Source organism: Sciurus carolinensis, chromosome 9 (assembly GCF_902686445.1).
Source record: "Sciurus carolinensis chromosome 9, mSciCar1.2, whole genome shotgun sequence".
NCBI classification, from domain to species: domain Eukaryota; kingdom Metazoa; phylum Chordata; class Mammalia; order Rodentia; family Sciuridae; genus Sciurus; species Sciurus carolinensis.
The window spans coordinates 79,785,810-79,804,027 of record NC_062221.1 but is presented as its reverse complement, the minus strand read 5'-3'; the positions used below and the strand labels follow the sequence as shown (position 1 = coordinate 79,804,027).

Genomic DNA, 18,218 nt, shown 5'->3' with positions numbered 1-18,218 from the left:
TGTTCACTTTCAAAGTCACTTTTAGACATTTTTAAGGCCTTTCATCAGATATGACTTCACCTGCTTTTGTTTGGACATGCCAGGGTCTCCAGAGACTCCTTACCCTCGATAGCCAACTGCAATCACCAGCTCCCATTGCTCTGGGCAGCACTTCCCTTTTTCCTCCACTGGCCTTTCTAAAGTGCATATTTAACACTGAAATAGTTACGCACATCAACTTCCTGTTCAGGTTGATGTTGTAACACATATTTCCACCACTAATACAAGCATTTCATAATAGCACTAATTGCACAAACACAAATATATGAATACACAAAGCAGGTGTATTCATAGGTTCTCACGGTGTGGTCTCTTGTGGTTGTTGCAAGCATCATAGCTTAGAATACACGATCCTTTGTTTATTTCTCATCTAAACCACAGTCAAGGTCGTTGGCACGCTACAATTTCTATAGCATTTGAGAAAAAAAGTGTTTATTCAGTAGTCTCCAAATAATTTTGATAATGAGTCAGAATTGACTTTGTTCTTGAGCGTCTGGGTTTTGGGTTTGTTTGTTTGTTTGTTTCCTTTTCTTCTTTTCCTCTCTCAGAATGAAAACTAGCCCTGCTTATTAATTCATTATTATATTATCAGGTAAGAGATCCTACAACATGTCAAATGAGTTACATTGTAGAAATAGACATCTGGATTAAAGTGAGGAATGATAGGTTTTATTTTTTCTTGCCTGTATATCTATATTAAAGTGGACAGGAGAGATTGAGAAAACAAATATAAACGCTCCTTCTTTTAACCCTTCTTCTTCTCTCTTACGTTTCTCTAAAACAACCAACAAAATTCTAGATGGTGATGTCTAATCAACCAAGAGATAATCAAAATTAAAAAAGACGATAGGTGATAAAAAATTCATTTAAATATATAGTTAAGACTAAATATTTGAAGGAACTGTGGCTAAACAAGAGAATGCAAATGCTTTAAACCCTCAAAAATGTAAAAATAAGAAATAACAAATGAGAAAGTGGAAAGAAAGCAAGATTTCTTTTCTTTTGTGGCATGGCACTGACAGTGAAAACATGACTTTAGAAATGAGTGGTTAGGGCTGGGGAGATAGCTCAGTTGGTAGATGCTTGCCTCGCAAGCACAAGGCCCTGAGTTCGATCCCCAGTATCACAAAAAAAAAAAAAAAAAAGAATGGTTAGACTTTGGAAAGCAGTATGGAGGTTCCTCAGAAAACTTGGAATGGAACTACCATTTGACCAGTTATCACACTCCTTGGTATATACCCAAAGGACCTAAAATCAGCATACTACCGTGACTCAGCCACATCAGTGTTTATAGCAGCTCAATTCACAATAGCTAAACCAACTTAGATGCCCTCCAACAGATTAATGGATAAAGAAAACATGGTATATATACACAATGGAATATTACTCAGCTATAAAAATGAACGACTATGACTTTACCACTAAATGGATATAACTGGAGACTATCATGCTAAGTGAAATAAGTCAATTCCTAAAAACAAAAACAGACTGAATGTTCTCTCTGATATGTGAATGCTACCCCATCACAAGGGAGAGTATGGAGGGGAAATACAGAAACTCAGTGGATTAGACAAAGGAGATTGAAGGGAAGGGAGAAAAAATGGGAATAGGAAGACAGTAAAATGAATTGGACATAACTTTCCTATGTTCATTTATGAATACATGACCAGTGTAACTTCATATCATGTACAACCAAAAGAATGGGATCCTCTTTAGAATCAGTTATACTTCATGTATGTATAATATGTCAAAATACACTCTACTGTCATGTATATCTAAAAAGAACTGATGAAAATTAATCAACTTAGTTTTTAAAAACAAAAACAAAAAAATGAATGGTTAGTTACATCATCCTTTAAAAATGAATATCTTATTGGCAAAGATATCTCTTTTTTTTTTTTTTTTCAAAAAAAGGAGACAATGATCCAAACTCATTGAAGTATATGTTTACAAAGATTTCTCTTTCTATTCAACATCTTCTTTTTAGTTCATTGAATGTTTTGCACATCATTATGGTAAACCATAAAATACTAATGTGAAGAGAGAGCCTACAAAGTGGGAGAATATCTTTGCCACTCATACTACAGATAGAGCTCTAATTTCCAGAATATATAAAGAACTCAAAAAACTCTACACCAAGAATACGAATAATCCAATCAACAAATGGGCTAAGGAAATGAACAGACACTTCACAGAAGATCTACAAGCAATCAACAGATAAATGAAAAAATGTTCAACATCTCTATTAATAAGAGAAATGTAAATCAAAACTACCCTATGATTCCATCTCACCCCAATTAGAATGGCGATTATCAAGAACACAAACAACAATAGGTGTTGGCGAGGATGTGGTGAAAAAGGAACACTCATACATTGCTGGTGGGGTTGCAAATTAGTGTAGCCACTCTGGAAAGCAGTATGGAGATTCCTCAGAAAGCTTGGAATGGAACCACCATTTGACCCAGCTATTCCACTCCTTGGCCTATACCCAAAGGACTTAAAATCAGCATACTACAGAGATACAGCCACATCAATGTTCATTGCTGCTCAATTCACCATAGCCAGATTGTGGAACCAACCTAGATGTCCTTCAATTGATGAATGGATAAAGAAACTGTGGCATACATATACAATGGAATATTACTCCGCCATAAAGAATGATAAAATTATGGCATTTGCAGGCAAATGGATGAAATTGGAGAATACCATGCTAAGTGAGATAAGCCAATCTCAAAAAACCAAAGGACGAATGATCTTGCTGATAAGCAGATGATGACATATAATGGGGGGTGGGAGGAGTTAGCGGTAGGGTTAGGGTTATGTTTAGGGTTAGGATTAAGGAGGGTGGCAAGAATGGAGGAAGGAAGGACTGTATAGAGGGAAAAGAGGGGTGGGAGGGGTGGGGGGAAGAAAAAAAAATAACAGAATGAATCAAACAACATTACCCTATGTAAATTTATAATTACACAAATGGTATGCCTTGACTCCATGTACAAATAGAGAAACAACATGTATCCCATTTGTTTACAATAAAAAAAATAAAAATAAAAATAAAAAATAAAATACTGCTGAAAAGCTCACTTTCATGTACATATGTAGACTTTATTTTTTATAATAGTTTTAGTTCACAGAAAAATTGAGTGGAAAGTACACAGCATTTTCCTATGCCCCCTTCCCACACACAAGCACAGCCTCCCCCACCACCAACACATCCCCCTAGAGTGGTTCATCTGTCATAACCGATGAACCTGCACCGATACTTGATTATTAGTTAGTCTACAGTTTATGCAGGTGTTCACTCAGGGTGTTCACGCTTTTTAAAAATTTATTTGTTCTAATTAGTTGTACATGACAGTAGAATGCATTTATACATTTTGATAGATTATACATAAATGGAGTATAATTTCTCATTTTTCTGTGTTCACTCTTAGTGTTGAATATTGTGGAAAAAAATTTTACCTCAAAATTAGGAATTGTTTCAGATCAAGTAACAATACTTTCCATTTAAAATAAGATTTTTATATGAAAGTATTTTTGTGAAATTATTAATTTTTCCTTTTTATATATATCCATAGAAAAATATGCAGCTAATACAGTGTTTGTTTATGAACGGTGGAATTGTGAGCACTTAGATTTTTCTGTATTTGTTGAATTTCATATAAGTATATTTCATTTTCACAAAAATAAATTGCCATATTTTTTTAAATTAGGAAAAATAAATGCCTAATTGATCCCTGATTAGTATTCCCACAGTAAATATTAATGCTGATTTATAACATATTTGACAGAATTGTTTCAGAAAGTTATCTTGAAAACTAGTAAGAGATTTGATGGGGGGTGGGAGGGGTTAGTGATGGGGGGTGGGAGGGGTTAGTGTTAGGGTTAGAGTTAGGGTTAGGGAAGGTGGCAAGAATGGAGGAAGGAAGGACTGTATAGAGGGAAAAGAGGGGTGGGAGGGGTGGGGGGAAGGGAAAAATAACAGAATGAATCAAACAACATTGCCCTATGTAAATTTATGATTACACAAATGGTATGCCTTTACGCCATGTACAAACAGAGAAACAACATGTATCCCATTTGTTTACGATAAAAAAAAAAAAAAGGAGATTTGAAAGGCCCCAGAAGATGATATAGCAAACTACAATTTGAGAAGACAAGAGCAATAAGAGGAATGAGTAGAAAATTCAAATGCTTACTAGGGTTAAAATTGGGAAACTATTTCCATCAAGCATGGGCACTGTTTAAGGAAGGTTAGACTACATTCCACAATGTGCTAGACTGCATAAATAGTCATAGTGGCTTACATACATTGTGTTTGTGCAGAAGGAGGCAGGTTGTTAAGGTTGGAGAATGTGTAAATTAATAATCAGGAAAAAAATGAAAGTTCTGCCAGTTTTAATTTTAAAGAAAAGACCAGAAAGAAGTCACTTTATATGTAAAACAAAAGAAAAACAGAGAAAGAGAGAACAAACTCTGCAGCTAAGGACACATCTCAACTACTGGAATTGATGTTTTTATTAACTCTAAAACCAAAGACGCAGGTCCATTCACATCAACCAAATAATGCCAATTTATGAATTTTTATTAACTTTTCTGCACTTGACAATGTTCTATAAGTATATAATATTTAAAAAATGCTTCCAAAGTTTAAATTAATTTAATCTTAGGTGGTCATAATATACATTTCATATCAACCGAAACAACTAATGAAATTCTCTTTTTCTTTTTCTTTTTTATTTTAGGCTCCATTCACATGTATGAAAATGTCACAACAAAACTCATTAATTTATACCATCAATAGATTCTAAAAGTTAAATTTTTAAAAATGAAAAAACTTGAAAAAGAGAAAAAAAATGTTACACTCTTAAACTATATTGAAGGCATAACTTTATAGTAAAGATCCCAAATAATGCACTTAGAAAACACAAATATGCCCAAGAACTTGTTCTGTAATCTGTTAAAGTAATAATATGAACACGTCACGTGGTATCTTGAAAATGTGCACTCAGAAGTAAATTAAGGGTCAAAACCAAACAAACAACAACAACAACAACAACAACAACAAAAAACCCTCAAATCTGTAATGCACCAAATTCAAAACTTTTTGAGAACTGACCTGACACCACAAGTGGAAAATTCCACACATGACCTCATGTGACCGGTTAGTCAAAACAGGTGCACTAAAAATATTGCATAAAAATAACTACAATCTATATGTATCAAGTACATGTGAAACATAAATTAATTTCATGCTTTGAATTGGGTCCCATTGCCAAGATATATATATGCATATCTCACAATCCAAAAAATCCAAAATCCAAAACACTTCCAGTCACAAGCTTTTCAGCTAAGAGGTACTCAACCTGTAATAACCATAGTGTGTGTCATTTGTTCATTCAAGTAAAATGGTGTTTCAGAAAAAATTAGTAAGCAGTTTATTCAACTCAAAACTCAAAAAGCCACCTAAGTACTTGTGTTAAAGCCAACAACCATCATACTTTCAGAGGTATCACAAGTGTTTTATGTCTACTTCACATTTCCTCAAATGGGATATTTTAAAACATCTATTAGGAGTTGACATTTAATAAAATCAATATTTTTTAAAAGGCAATAACATCTTAACATTATTGTGAGAACAGAAACAACCTTAAGAACTTCTTTAAAAGGACTGCCTTGAGTGGGTCCTTGCATCCCATTTTTGCTACAGCTAAGCTAAAACCAGCTTGGAAAACCAAAGTTTATTCTTGCCCACCCTCTTGAGTGTCAGAGACATTAGGAAGTTGGAAAAGAAAGATGGTGTAATCTGATTTGGATTAGTTATTCTCTGCAAAGCAATAGTAAATAACAAATTTACTTCCACTTATAAAAGGAAATCTGTTTCTTTTTATGTTATGTTCCTCCACAGACATCACTAACAACTGTAAATTTAATAAATTTCCACTTGTAAAGGGAACATGTTTCTTTCTGCTATTTTCCCCCACAAAGATCACTGCCACTCCCTGACATATCTCAAAAATTATGCATATAAGACATAAAAGTTTTCATTACAAATGGTTAGTTACTCTCAATCTTTAGTGTCAATATTGTTAAGGAGAAAAAAATTTAGGTGAACTCTATTAAAAATGGGTGATTCTAAAATGAATTAGTTAAATAGAATACATACTCCCTAGGAATGAAAATTGCTTCTTATGATTCTCATTTTTCCTCTTTAATGTTCAATAGACATTATTCTGATACACTCAGCCACGTGAGAATGACCTAAAGATAAATGATAGCACAGACATCAAATAGACACAGGTCTTTGCTATTCCAAATGTATGAAGAAATCTAAGGTCAATGCCACTCCAAGTTGTGTTAGTCAGCTTTGCACTATTGTGACCAAAATACCCGAGTAGAACAAAATAGAGGAGGGAAAGTTTATTTTGGTTCATGGTTCCAGAGGCTTAGTCCATGAGCAGCCCAGTCTGTGGTTTTGGGTCCACTGTGAAGCAGAAAGGCATGGTGGGGGAGTGCTGCCCAGTCCTGGCCGCCAGGAAGCACAGAGAGGGAAGGGGCTGCAGAGAAGATGCACCCTGCCAGGGCGCACCCCTGGTGACCCTCCTTCTCCAGTCACTTGCCATCTGTCTACAGTTACCACCCAGTCAGTCCATTCAAACTAGGTTGGACTGATTAGGTCACAGCTCTCATAATCTAATCATTTCACCTCTGAATATTCCTGCATCAACACAGGAGCTCTGGAGGGACACTTCATAAACAAATCATAACACAAGATTGAGGGTCTGTCAAATCCACTTTTTCCCTCATGATCCCACAAATAGTTGATAAGATTAACCAAGAAAGTTGTGGGGACACATGTTTATGATCCCAGTGGTTCCAGGAACTGAGGCAGGAGGATCCCAAGTTCAAGGCCAGCCTCTGCAGATGAGCCCTAAGCAACTTAGTGAGACCCTGACTCAAAGTAAAAATAACAAAAAGAGCTAGGAATGTGGCTCAGTAGTAAAGTGCCTCTGGATTCAATTCCTGGTTAAAAAAAAAAAAATAGTAAAAAAAGAAAAAAAAAAAGATTAACCAAGAGAGTCTGCGTACCATCGGGGACTGGCATCTCATACTCTCACTCTACTTAGTGGTTCAATGAGATTTATTCTTCATTTATTTGACAGCAATCTGTTTGTTTCCAATCCAGATAAATCAGACAAGGATAAAACACTATAACAGAAATGAGACTACTCATCACTATTTTCATCCCTCTCTATACACATGTGTGTTTACTTTCACACACACAATATAGGGCCTGTTCATAAATCTGCTCGTGAAAGCTTTGTGGGGACACTGGCAGCAAGAAGATAAAAGATCACCACAAAACTGCACATGTAGAAATAAATCCATGATCTGTTTGCCTTACCAAAAAAAAAAAAAAAAAAACGGAAACCTGTACAAATACATGGAGTATGGCAATATATCTTGTTTAAATATGTGATGTGAATCATTAAATTTTTTTTCTTATTTACCATTTGATGTTTGGAATAGGTTTCCAATTTTGAATGTATAAACCTCATGAAGATCAAATTAAAACAAAGGATTGAAGAATTCATAACCCATTCCTTGTCTTATACTCTTAAAGATGATAATCAATATTATGGAATATAGGATGCAAGTTTCTAGTTCTGTTTGGAGTGATTTTTAGACAAGTTATTCAGCAATGGAATAGATGGTTCTGAAAATCACTGTACTAAACAATGAGAAAATGGTCAAGAAACACTATTATTAGTGACGTAGGAACTACATTATTTGTTTAAAAACCTTAGTAAAAGAAAATGTGGGGATGGAAATTTAGGGGTAGGAATTGGTTGCAATTTTAAATTTGGTGGTCAGGTTCCTCTTCATTAAAAAGATTACTTTTTTAAATTTATTTTTTTTGTACACAAATGGGATACATACTGTATCTCTGTACATGAAGTAAAGGCATACCATTTGTGTAGTCATACATTTACATAGGATAATAGTGTTTGCTTCATTTTATTATTTTTTCCTTTTGCCCCATCCCTCCCACCCCTCTTTTCCCTCTATACAGTCCCTTCTTCCTCCATTCTCAACTCCCTCTCACCCCCCACTACGTGGAACCAACCTAGATACCCTTCAATTGATGAATGGATAAAGAAACTGTGACATATATACAATGGAATATTACTCAGCCATAAAGAATAATAAAATTATGGCATTTGCAGGCAAATGGATGAAATTGGAGAAAAAGATTACTTCTGAACAAAAGTTTGAAAAAAGTGAAGAACCCGTAATATCTGGAGGAGAAAAAAAGAAAAAAGAAGAACACAGCAATCCAAAAATCCATGAAAGCAGTTGTAAAATCCCATGAAAGTTCGATGGAGAGAAGAAATAGAGTGACCAGAGCAAGTGAGCAATGGGGAGCCTACCTAGTAGGAAGGGAGGTAAGGACAGAGAGGTGCCAAGGAGTGGGAGGCAGATTCCTTAAAGCTGTGGGGATCCACTAGAGTGATGAAAGAAGAGGAGCAACATCATCCACATGTTTTAACAGCCTCACTCAGACTATTGTGTTACAAATAGATTGGGTTTGAGCTGGGGTGTGGAGCCAGTTATGAGGTTAATGTATTGCAATGGTTCAGGTCTGGTTTTGGCTTAGATCAGGATGATAGTAGTAAAAGGATTAAGAAGTGGTAGGAATCTAGAAATATTTGAAGGTGGAGACTGCAGGAGCTGCTGATGGATTACTTATGGAATGTAACACAAGGAGGATTTAAGTCAGGAGAGGTGGCACACAGCTGTAATATCAGCTACTCAGGAGGCTGAGGTAGGAGAGTTGCAAATTTGAGGCCAACTGGGCAGCTTAGTGAGATCCTGTTTCAAAATAAAATAAAAACAGGTTGGGGATGTAGCTCAGTGGAAGAGCGCATGCCTTCCATGTGGTAAGTTGCAGGTTTAATACCCAGTACAACAAAAAAGAAAGAGAAAGAAATAGAATTTAAAAACCATTCCAGGGGTTTAGTCCCCAGAAGTAAAAGAATGGAGGTGCCATCAACAAATCTGGGAGTGGCGATCCAAGATGGTGGCCTAGAGGGAGACTGCACCCCCAGTCGCTCCAGAACCCTGGAGTTAAGAAGGGGAGGCATTGAGAGACTCGGACTGAAATAGAGCCACGGGTGAGTCTGCCAACTGGGTAAAGCTCGGTCCGGGTGGCAGGCCCAGATAGAGGTGGCTTAACAGAGCCGGGCAGGGCAGCTAGAGTCATCCACAGGCAGTCCTGCGCACTCCGGCGGTGGGCCCCGCCCACACAGCCAGCTTCTCCAGGTTCTCGGAATGGAACTGGCCCGCTAGTGAGAGCCTTTCTGACCAGAACAAGCTCCGAGTCCCGGAGCCCCTGCAGCGCAGCGTACTCCGGCAACGAACCAGTGGAGAGCCGCGATCCGCAAACAGCCTCTGGGATTAGGGCAGGGCAGCCAGAGACCTCTTCAGGCGGCTCTGCCCACTCCGGCTGCAGGCTCTCTTCACGGGGCGATCCAAGATGGCGGCCTAGAGGGAGACTGCACCCCCAGTCGCTCCAGAACCCTGGAGTTAAGAAGGGGAGGCATTGAGAGACTCGGACTGAAATAGAGCCACGGGTGAGTCTGCCCACTGGGTAAAGCTCGGCCCGGGTGGCAGGCCCAGATAGAGGTGGCTTATTGGAGCCGGGCAGGGCAGCTAGAGTCTTCCCAAGGTAGCCTTCCACACTCCGGCAGTGGGTTCCTCCCACACGGCCAGCTGCACGGTGCAGGCCCACAGTGAGAGCATTTCCGCACAGAGCCAGTTCCAAACCGTGGAACCAGTAGGGGGCTAGGGGCAGTTTTCTTCGGATGAGCTGCTTTATCAGATTCCTCCAAGACATCAGGCTACTGAAGGCTGGGAGGTGATACACTGGAAATCTACCGGGACACTATAAGCCAGTAGCGGAAAACTGCAATATCTCAGGGTCCCACTGACAACTGACCAATATGAGAAAACAAGGGAAGAAAATGTCCCAAACAAACCTAGATACTACATCAATAAAACCCAATGACAGCACAGCAGAAGAAATGTCAGAAAGGGAGTTCAGAATGTACGTAATTAAAACGATCAGGGAAGCTAATGAGGAGATGAAAGAGCAAATGCAGGCATTGAAGGAGGAGATGAAAGAGCAAATGCAGGCATTAAATGATCGCACCAATCAACAGTTAAAAGACCAAATACGGGAAGCAAGAGATCATTTCAATAGAGTTAGAGATACTGAAAAAAAAACAAACTGAAATACTTGAAATGAAGGAAACAATAAACCAAGTTAAAAACTCCATAGAAAGCATAACCAATAGGATAGAACACCTGGAAGACAGAACCTCAGACATTGAAGACAAATTATTTAATCTTGAAAGCAAAGTTGGCCAAACAGAAAAGATGGTAAGAAATCATGAACAGAATCTACAAGAATTATGGGATATCATGAAAAGGCCAAATTTAAGAATTATTGGGATTGAGGAAGGCTTAGAGAAACAAACCAAAGGAATGAACAATCTATTCAATGAAATAATAACAGAAAATTTCCCAAATCTGAAGAATGAAATGGAAAACCAAGTACAAGAGGCTTATAGAACTCCAAACATACAAAATTACAACAGACCCACACCAAGGTACATTATTATGAAAATACCTAACATACAAAATAAAGAAAGAATTTTAAAGGCCGCGAGAGAAAAGAATCAAATTACATTCAGAGGGAAGTCAATAAGAATATCAGCAGATTTTTCAATCCAGACCCTAAAAGCTAGAAGGGCCTGGAACAACATATACCAAGCCCTGAAAGAAAACGGATGCCAACCAAGAATCTTATACCCAGCAAAACTTACCTTCAAATTTGACGATGAAATAAGATCCTTCCATGATAAACAAAAGCTAAAGGAATTTACAAAAAGAAAGCCGGCATTACAGAACATTCTCAGCAAAATATTCCATGAGGAAGAGATGAAAAACAACGATGCAAATCAGCAACAGGAGGCGCTAGCCTAAAGGAATAGCCAAATAAAGGAGAAACCAAATCATGCCAAAAACAAATATGAGTCAATTGACTGGGAATACAAATCATATCACAATAATAACCCTGAATGTTAATGGCCTGAATTCATCAATCAAAAGACACAGACTGGCAGATTGGATTAAAAAGAAAAATCCAACAATATGCTGCCTGCAAGAGACTCACCTCATAGAAAGAGACACCAATAGACTAAAGGTGAAAGGATGGGGAAAAACATACCAAGCACACGGACACAGCAAAAAAGCTGGAGTATCCATCCTCATCTCAGATAATGTGGACTTCAAACCAAAACTAATCAGAAGGGATAAAGAAGGACATTACATGCTGCTTAAGGGAAGCATAAACCAGCAAGACATAACAATCATAAATATCTATGCCCCGAACATTGGCTCATCCACGTACGTCAAACAAATCCTTCTCAATTACAGAATTCAAATAGACCACAACACAATAATACTAGGCGATTTTAACACACCTCTCTCACCACTGGATAGATCGTCCAAACAAAAATTGAATAAAGAAACTATAGATCTCAACAACACAATCAGCAATTTAGACTTAACGGACATATATAGAATATACCATCCAACAAAGAACGAATACACTTTCTTCTCAGCAGCACATGGATCCTTCTCTAAAATAGACCATATTTTATGCCACAAAGCTGCTGTTAGGAAATACAAGAAGATAGAGATACTACCTTGTACTCTATCAGATCATAATGGATTGAAATTAGAAATAAATGACAGAATAAAAAACAGAAACTTCTCCAATACCTGGAGATTAAATAATACACTATTATATGATGAATGGATAACAGAAGACATCAGGAGGGAAATAAAAAAATTCTTAGAAGTAAACGAGAACAAAGACACATCATATCAAAATCTCTGGGACACTATGAAAGCAGTACTTAGAGGAAGATTTATTTCATGGGGTGCATTCAAAAAAAGAAGTAGAAATCAACAAATAAACGACTTAACACTACAGCTCAAAGCACTAGAAAAAGAAGAGCAGACCAATACCAAAAGTAGTAGAAGACAGGAAATAGTTAAAATCAGAGCCGAAATCAACGAAATCGAAACAAAAGAAACAATCGGAAAAATTAACAAAATAAATAGTTGGTTCTTTGAAAAAATAAATAAAATTGATAAACCCTTAGCCACACTAACAAAGAGAAAGAGGGAGAAAACTCAAATTACTAAAATTCGGAATGAACAAGGAAACATCACAACAGACACGAGTGAAATACAAAACATAATTAGAAGCTATTTCGAAAATCTATACTCCAACAAAACAGAAAACCTCGAAGAAATCAACAAATTTCTAGAGACATATGAACTACCTAAACTGAACGAGGAGGACATACACAACTTAAATAAACCAATTTCAAGCAATGAAATAGAAGAGGTCATCAAAAGCCTACCAACAAAGAAAAGTCCAGGACCAGATGGGTTCTCAGCCGAGTTCTACAAAACCTTTAAAGAAGAGCTCATTCCAATACTTCTCAAACTATTCCATGAAATGGAAGAGGAGGGAACCCTACCAAACTCGTTCTATGAAGCCAATATCACCCTGATACCTAAACCAGACAGAGACACATCAAGGAAAGAAAATTTCAGACCAATATCCTTAATGAATATCGATGCAAAAATTCTCAACAAAATTTTAGCAAATCGCATACAAATATATATTAAAAAGATAGTGCACCACGATCAAGTGGGTTTTATCCCAGGGATGCAAGGTTGGTTCAACATTCGGAAATCAATAAATGTCATTCACCATATCAACAGACTTAAAGTTAAGAATCACATGATTATTTCAATAGATGCAGAAAAAGCATTTGATAAAATACAGCATCCCTTCATGCTCAAAACACTAGAAAAAATTGGGGTAGTGGAACATTCCTAAACATTATAAAGGCCATCTACGCTAAGCCCATGGCTAATATCATTCTAAATGGTGAAAAACTGAAAGCGTTCCCCCTAAAAACTGGAACAAGGCAGGGATGCCCTCTTTCACCGCTTCTATTCAACATCGTCCTTGAGACTCTAGCCAGAGCAATCAGACAAACCAAAGAAATTAAAGGGATACGAATAGGAAAAGAAGAACTCAAACTATCCCTGTTCGCTGATGACATGATTATATATTTAGAGGAACCTGGAAATTCCACCAGAAAACTTTTAGAACTCATAAGTGAATTCAGTAAAGTAGCAGGTTACAAGATCAATGCTCATAAATCCAATGCATTTTTATACATAAGTGATGAATCTTCAGAAAGAGAAATTAGGAAAACTACCCCATTCACAATAGCATCGAAAAAAATAAAATACTTGGGAATCAGTCTCACAAAAGAGGTGAAAGACCTCTACAATGAGAACTACAGAACACTAAAGAAAGAAATTAAAGAAAATCTTAGAAGATGGAAAGATCTCCCATGTTCCTGGATAGGCAGAATTAATATCGTCAAAATGGCTCTACTACCTAAAGTGCTATACAGATTCAATGCAATTCCAATTAAAATCCCAATGATGTACCTTGCAGAAATAGAGCAAGCAATTATGAAATTCATCTGGAAGAATAAAAAACCTAGAATAGCTAAAGCAATCCTCAGTAGCAAGAGCGAAGCAGGGGGTATTGCAATACCACATCTTCAACTCTACTACAAAGCAATAGTAACAAAAACGGCATGGTATTGGTACCAAAATAGACAGGTAGATCAATGGTACAGAATAGAGGACATGGACACAAACCCAAATAAATACAATTTTCTCATACTAGACAAAGGTTCCAACAATATGCAATGGAGAAAAGATAGCCTCTTCAACAAATGGTGCTGGGAAAACTGGAAAACCATATGCAATAGAATGAAATTAAACCCCTATCTCTCACCCTACACAAAACTCAACTCAAAATGGATCAAGGACCTCGGAATCAGACCAGAGACCCTGCATCTTATAGAAGAAAAAGTAGGTCCAAATCTTCAACTTGTTGGCTCAGGATCAGATTTCCTTAACAGGACTCCCATAGCACAAGAAATAAAAGCAAGAATCAACAACTGGGATAGATTCAAACTTAAAAGCTTTCTCTCAGCAAAGGAAACTATCAGAAATGTGAAGAGAGAGCCTACAGAGTGGGAGAATATCTTTGCCAACCATACCTCAGATAGAGCGCTAATTTCCAGAATCTATAAAGAACTCAAAAAACTCTACACGAAGAATACAAATAATCCAATCAACAAATGGGCTAAGGAAATGAACAGACACTTCACAGAAGAAGATGTACAAGTAATCAACAGATATATGAAAAAATGTTCAACATCCCTAGTAATAAGGGAAATGCAAATCAAAACTACCCTAAGATTTCATCTCACCCCAATTAGAATGGCGATTATCAAGAATACAAGCAACAATAGGTGTTGGCGAGGATGTGGTGAAAAAGGAACACTCATACATTGCTGGTGGGGTTGCAAATTAGTGCAGCCACTCTGGAAAGCAGTATGGAGATTCCTCAGAAAGCTTGGAATGGAAACACCATTTGACCCAGCTATCCCACTCCTTGGCCTATACCCAAAGGACTTAAAATCAGCATACTACAGAGATACAGCCACATCAATGTTCATTGCTGCTCAATTCACCATAGCCAGATTGTGGAACCAACCTAGATGCCCTTCAGTTGATGAATGGATAAAGAAACTGTGGCATATTTATACAATGGAATATTACTCCACAATGAAGAATGATAAAATTATGGCATTTATAGGCAAATGGTCGAAATTGGAGAATATCATGCTAAGTGAGATAAGCCAACCTCAAAAAACTAAAGGACGAATGATCTCGCTGATAAGCGGATGAGGACATATAATGGGGGGATGGGAGGGGCTAGCATTAGGTTTAGGGTTAGGTTTAGAGTTAGGCTAAGGAGAGCGGCAAGAATGAAGGAAAGAAGGACTGTGTAGAGGGAAAAGAGGGGTGGGAGGGGTGGGGGAGGGGAAATATAAAATAAACATCATTACCCTATGTAAATGTAAAAAAATTAAAAAAATTAAAAAAAAAAAACAAATCTGGGAGTGAAGCATGTTTGGAAAGATAAGGGGAGTTGTCTGGGACATGTTGAATTTGAGTTGTTAAATATTCAAGTGAATATGTCAAGAAGGTAGATTGTAGGGGGATGGAAATCTACATGGAGATATAAATGGGGAATCTGTTACATTTGTTTGGATATTGTTAGTACTGTGATATTGCACAAAGGAACCTGACGTATTTCGAAATGTTCCCGGATATGTTTCACAGTAATTCAAAGAAAAACAGAGGAGTTAGCTCCTGTCATTCCTACGTGGTACCACTACTCTCCACAACACTCCATTGAAACTGCCTTTGTGATGGTCACTTTGAAGGTAATTTTAAGTTCCTATTCCACCTAATCTCTTTAAGGAACTTGAAATTTTTGCTGCTTTCTTCTTCCAACTCTTTATTTGGTTTCCATTGATTTTATTTCTCCACTAACTGTACTCTGTCTCTTGTTTTAGTTTCTTTTCTCTGACACACCCTTAAAAACGTGGCATTCTTCAGATTCCATCCTGTGCCTGTTTCTCTATCCAACTCAATCCTCTGCCCGGGAAATTTCGTTTACTCCTATGGCTTACGAGAAAACTACTTCCAAATCTGAATCTCATTCATCATTTCCTGTGCTTTACATACGTATTTCCAACTCATCTCAAAATGTATTCACCCAAACAATGTTCCTTATGTGATCAGTGACAATATCATCCACATTAAGGAAAATATCCAGTCATCAGCAAACCCTACTGAACTCCCATATTTAATTGATATAAAATTTTTGTTGATTCTATAACTAAAACATCTTCCAAGTATTTTGAATATTTAAGATTTTTCACTGTTTATATCCAAGCCCCAGCACTTATCATACCCATCCCAGACTGTTAAAATAGGCTCCGGACTGATCTCTTTGACACCAACTTGTTTTAATTCTAGTCCATACAAAAACAAACAAAATGTCTTGTGGTTATGCTGTTCCTTTACTTGAGATCCTCCATTCCTTTCATTGCTATTGGGTAAAATCCAAACTCCTGAGAACACCACACATGGCTTTTTATAACTTTTTTATAGTCTTTATTTGTAATGTTTTATAACCAAGCCAGAGATTTTTAAATATAGGACTACTTTGAACTATAGACCTTTATATTTGTTTTAAGCTAATATATTTTTTAAATGACTAAAGTTTTATATAAAATCTAGATGTCAAGTTATCTTGAGAAACAAAGATCTGATAGTGCCAGCTTCTCATTTTCAAATGGAAATTATCAGCTGGAGCTGAAAAGTTAAATTACTCTTGTACCTTCTCTCACCATAGTCCCACTTGGCCCCTGGGCTCATCTGTGGTGTCTGTCTGCTTCTGAAGCCCCTTGTTACCTCTGCTGTACTCACCACCCACCCGCCACACCATGTTTCTTCTTTAGCCAACATGAAATTCCATGATTCTCTGTCCTCGCATATGCAAAACTCTTTACTTAGACTGTCCTCTTTTGACTGTGTCAGCCTAATTAACTTTTTAAACTCCTACATACCCTTCAGGGCTGGTATAAAATTCATCTCCTTTGCAAAGTACTCTCTGGTTTTCCCAACCTATTTACCATATAACATAATGTTCTTTAATTTTGTAATTCTCTTACAGCAATCAACAGGAAAATTGGCATCCCAATAACTAGAAATAATAGGACAGTATGAAAACCATCATCAAATAACATATGGTTAAGGTGATTTTCTTTAAAAGAGAGAAAGTAAACTGAAAGAACAAAGATTTTAGAAATAAGACATAAAGTTATTGATTAAATCTCAATGATGGATTAAAAAAGAGTGTAGATAGTTGAAAAGAAATAGTCAAGTGGAAGATTAATCTGAGAAGACCAATCCTGCAGCAACAATAAAATATAGAGAGAAGGAAAATATAAAAGAGATAATAAATTGTAGAACAGAATGCAAAAATCCAATGTAATTCTATTAAAATTTCCTGAGGAGCTAATTTAGTGAATGAAGAAGTTTTCATAATCAGATCAGTAACTACAAGCATACTTACCTCTGATCAGACTTTTGTCCTAAGTGTAAAATACAGCAGGTCACATGAGACAAATTGCCATCCACCCAGTGTATGTGCTTCTCATGGTCACTGTCCTGTTAATCTAAGGTTCATGCCCAGTGATGCAATTTCCTTCCGTGGCCCAAAAGATCTATTCTGTTGATTTTGCATACTTAAGTTTTGTTTTTCCTTGAAAGAAAGGCCACCTCTGAAGACCATAAAAGAGACAGAAAGTTGATTCAAGTTTAATTTTTACAAAGCAAGAATTCATGCATGGTTAGTGAGGAGTATTAGTGAATGTTAGGTAAGGGCATTCCTCTACAGTCAGATTATCTGACTTCAAATTCTGCCACTCCTGTTTCCTAGTTGTGTAACTTTCTCTGTGCCCTATGAAAACACTGGCCGTAAAACTGGCATTGAGGTCAGAATGTTATTCCTGTGGAGATGTTATGAGTTTCTCTATCTCACTACTATAATCATTCTTAGAGCCAGACCTCTCAAAACAAAAACAAAAACAAAAATCCTACTTTCTCCATATTCCTTTATTTTGAAACTTGAGGCCAAGGAGTGAAATGTCTCCCAGAGGTGACAAATTTCAGAGATCTCAGTATCTCTTTTTATTGTTTTCCAACCATTGAATTGACCATATATTTGTAAAGTACACACCTCTTTAATAAACTCCTCAAATTATCCAGCTAGGGTGTGTAACTTGCCTCCTACTGTGGCTCTGACATACACATCTCTTTTTTGAGATATTAACATGTGAAAAATAATCTGTATCTTAGATATAATGAAATAGGGTGCTTAGCACCTCTATGCTTCAGTTTCTGTAAAATAAAGTTAATCATAATTACACTTATGAGAATTAAATGAATTAATATACTTGAATACCTAGATAAGCACCTAATGTGTAATAAGTGCTCAACAGATATCAACATTAGTAAATTTGAATCATTGGAATAGGTGACATGAATTATCCAAAAAAAAGTCAAAAGAAAAATCATACTTCCAA

General features: G+C 36.8%; 1 protein-coding gene across 1 annotated transcript in view; it reads right to left on the bottom strand.

Annotated features, from left to right (window-relative positions):
* The window catches only part of LOC124992354 (cell surface glycoprotein CD200 receptor 4-like), a 73,150-nt gene extending 55,884 nt beyond the window's left edge, over nt 1-17,266 (bottom strand). Inside the window, exon 1 of the mRNA XM_047563059.1 lies at nt 17,207-17,266. The gene's annotated coding sequence lies outside the window, so the exon portion shown is untranslated. The remainder of the gene's footprint in view (nt 1-17,206) is intronic.
* Between the last annotated feature and the right edge of the window lie 952 nt (nt 17,267-18,218).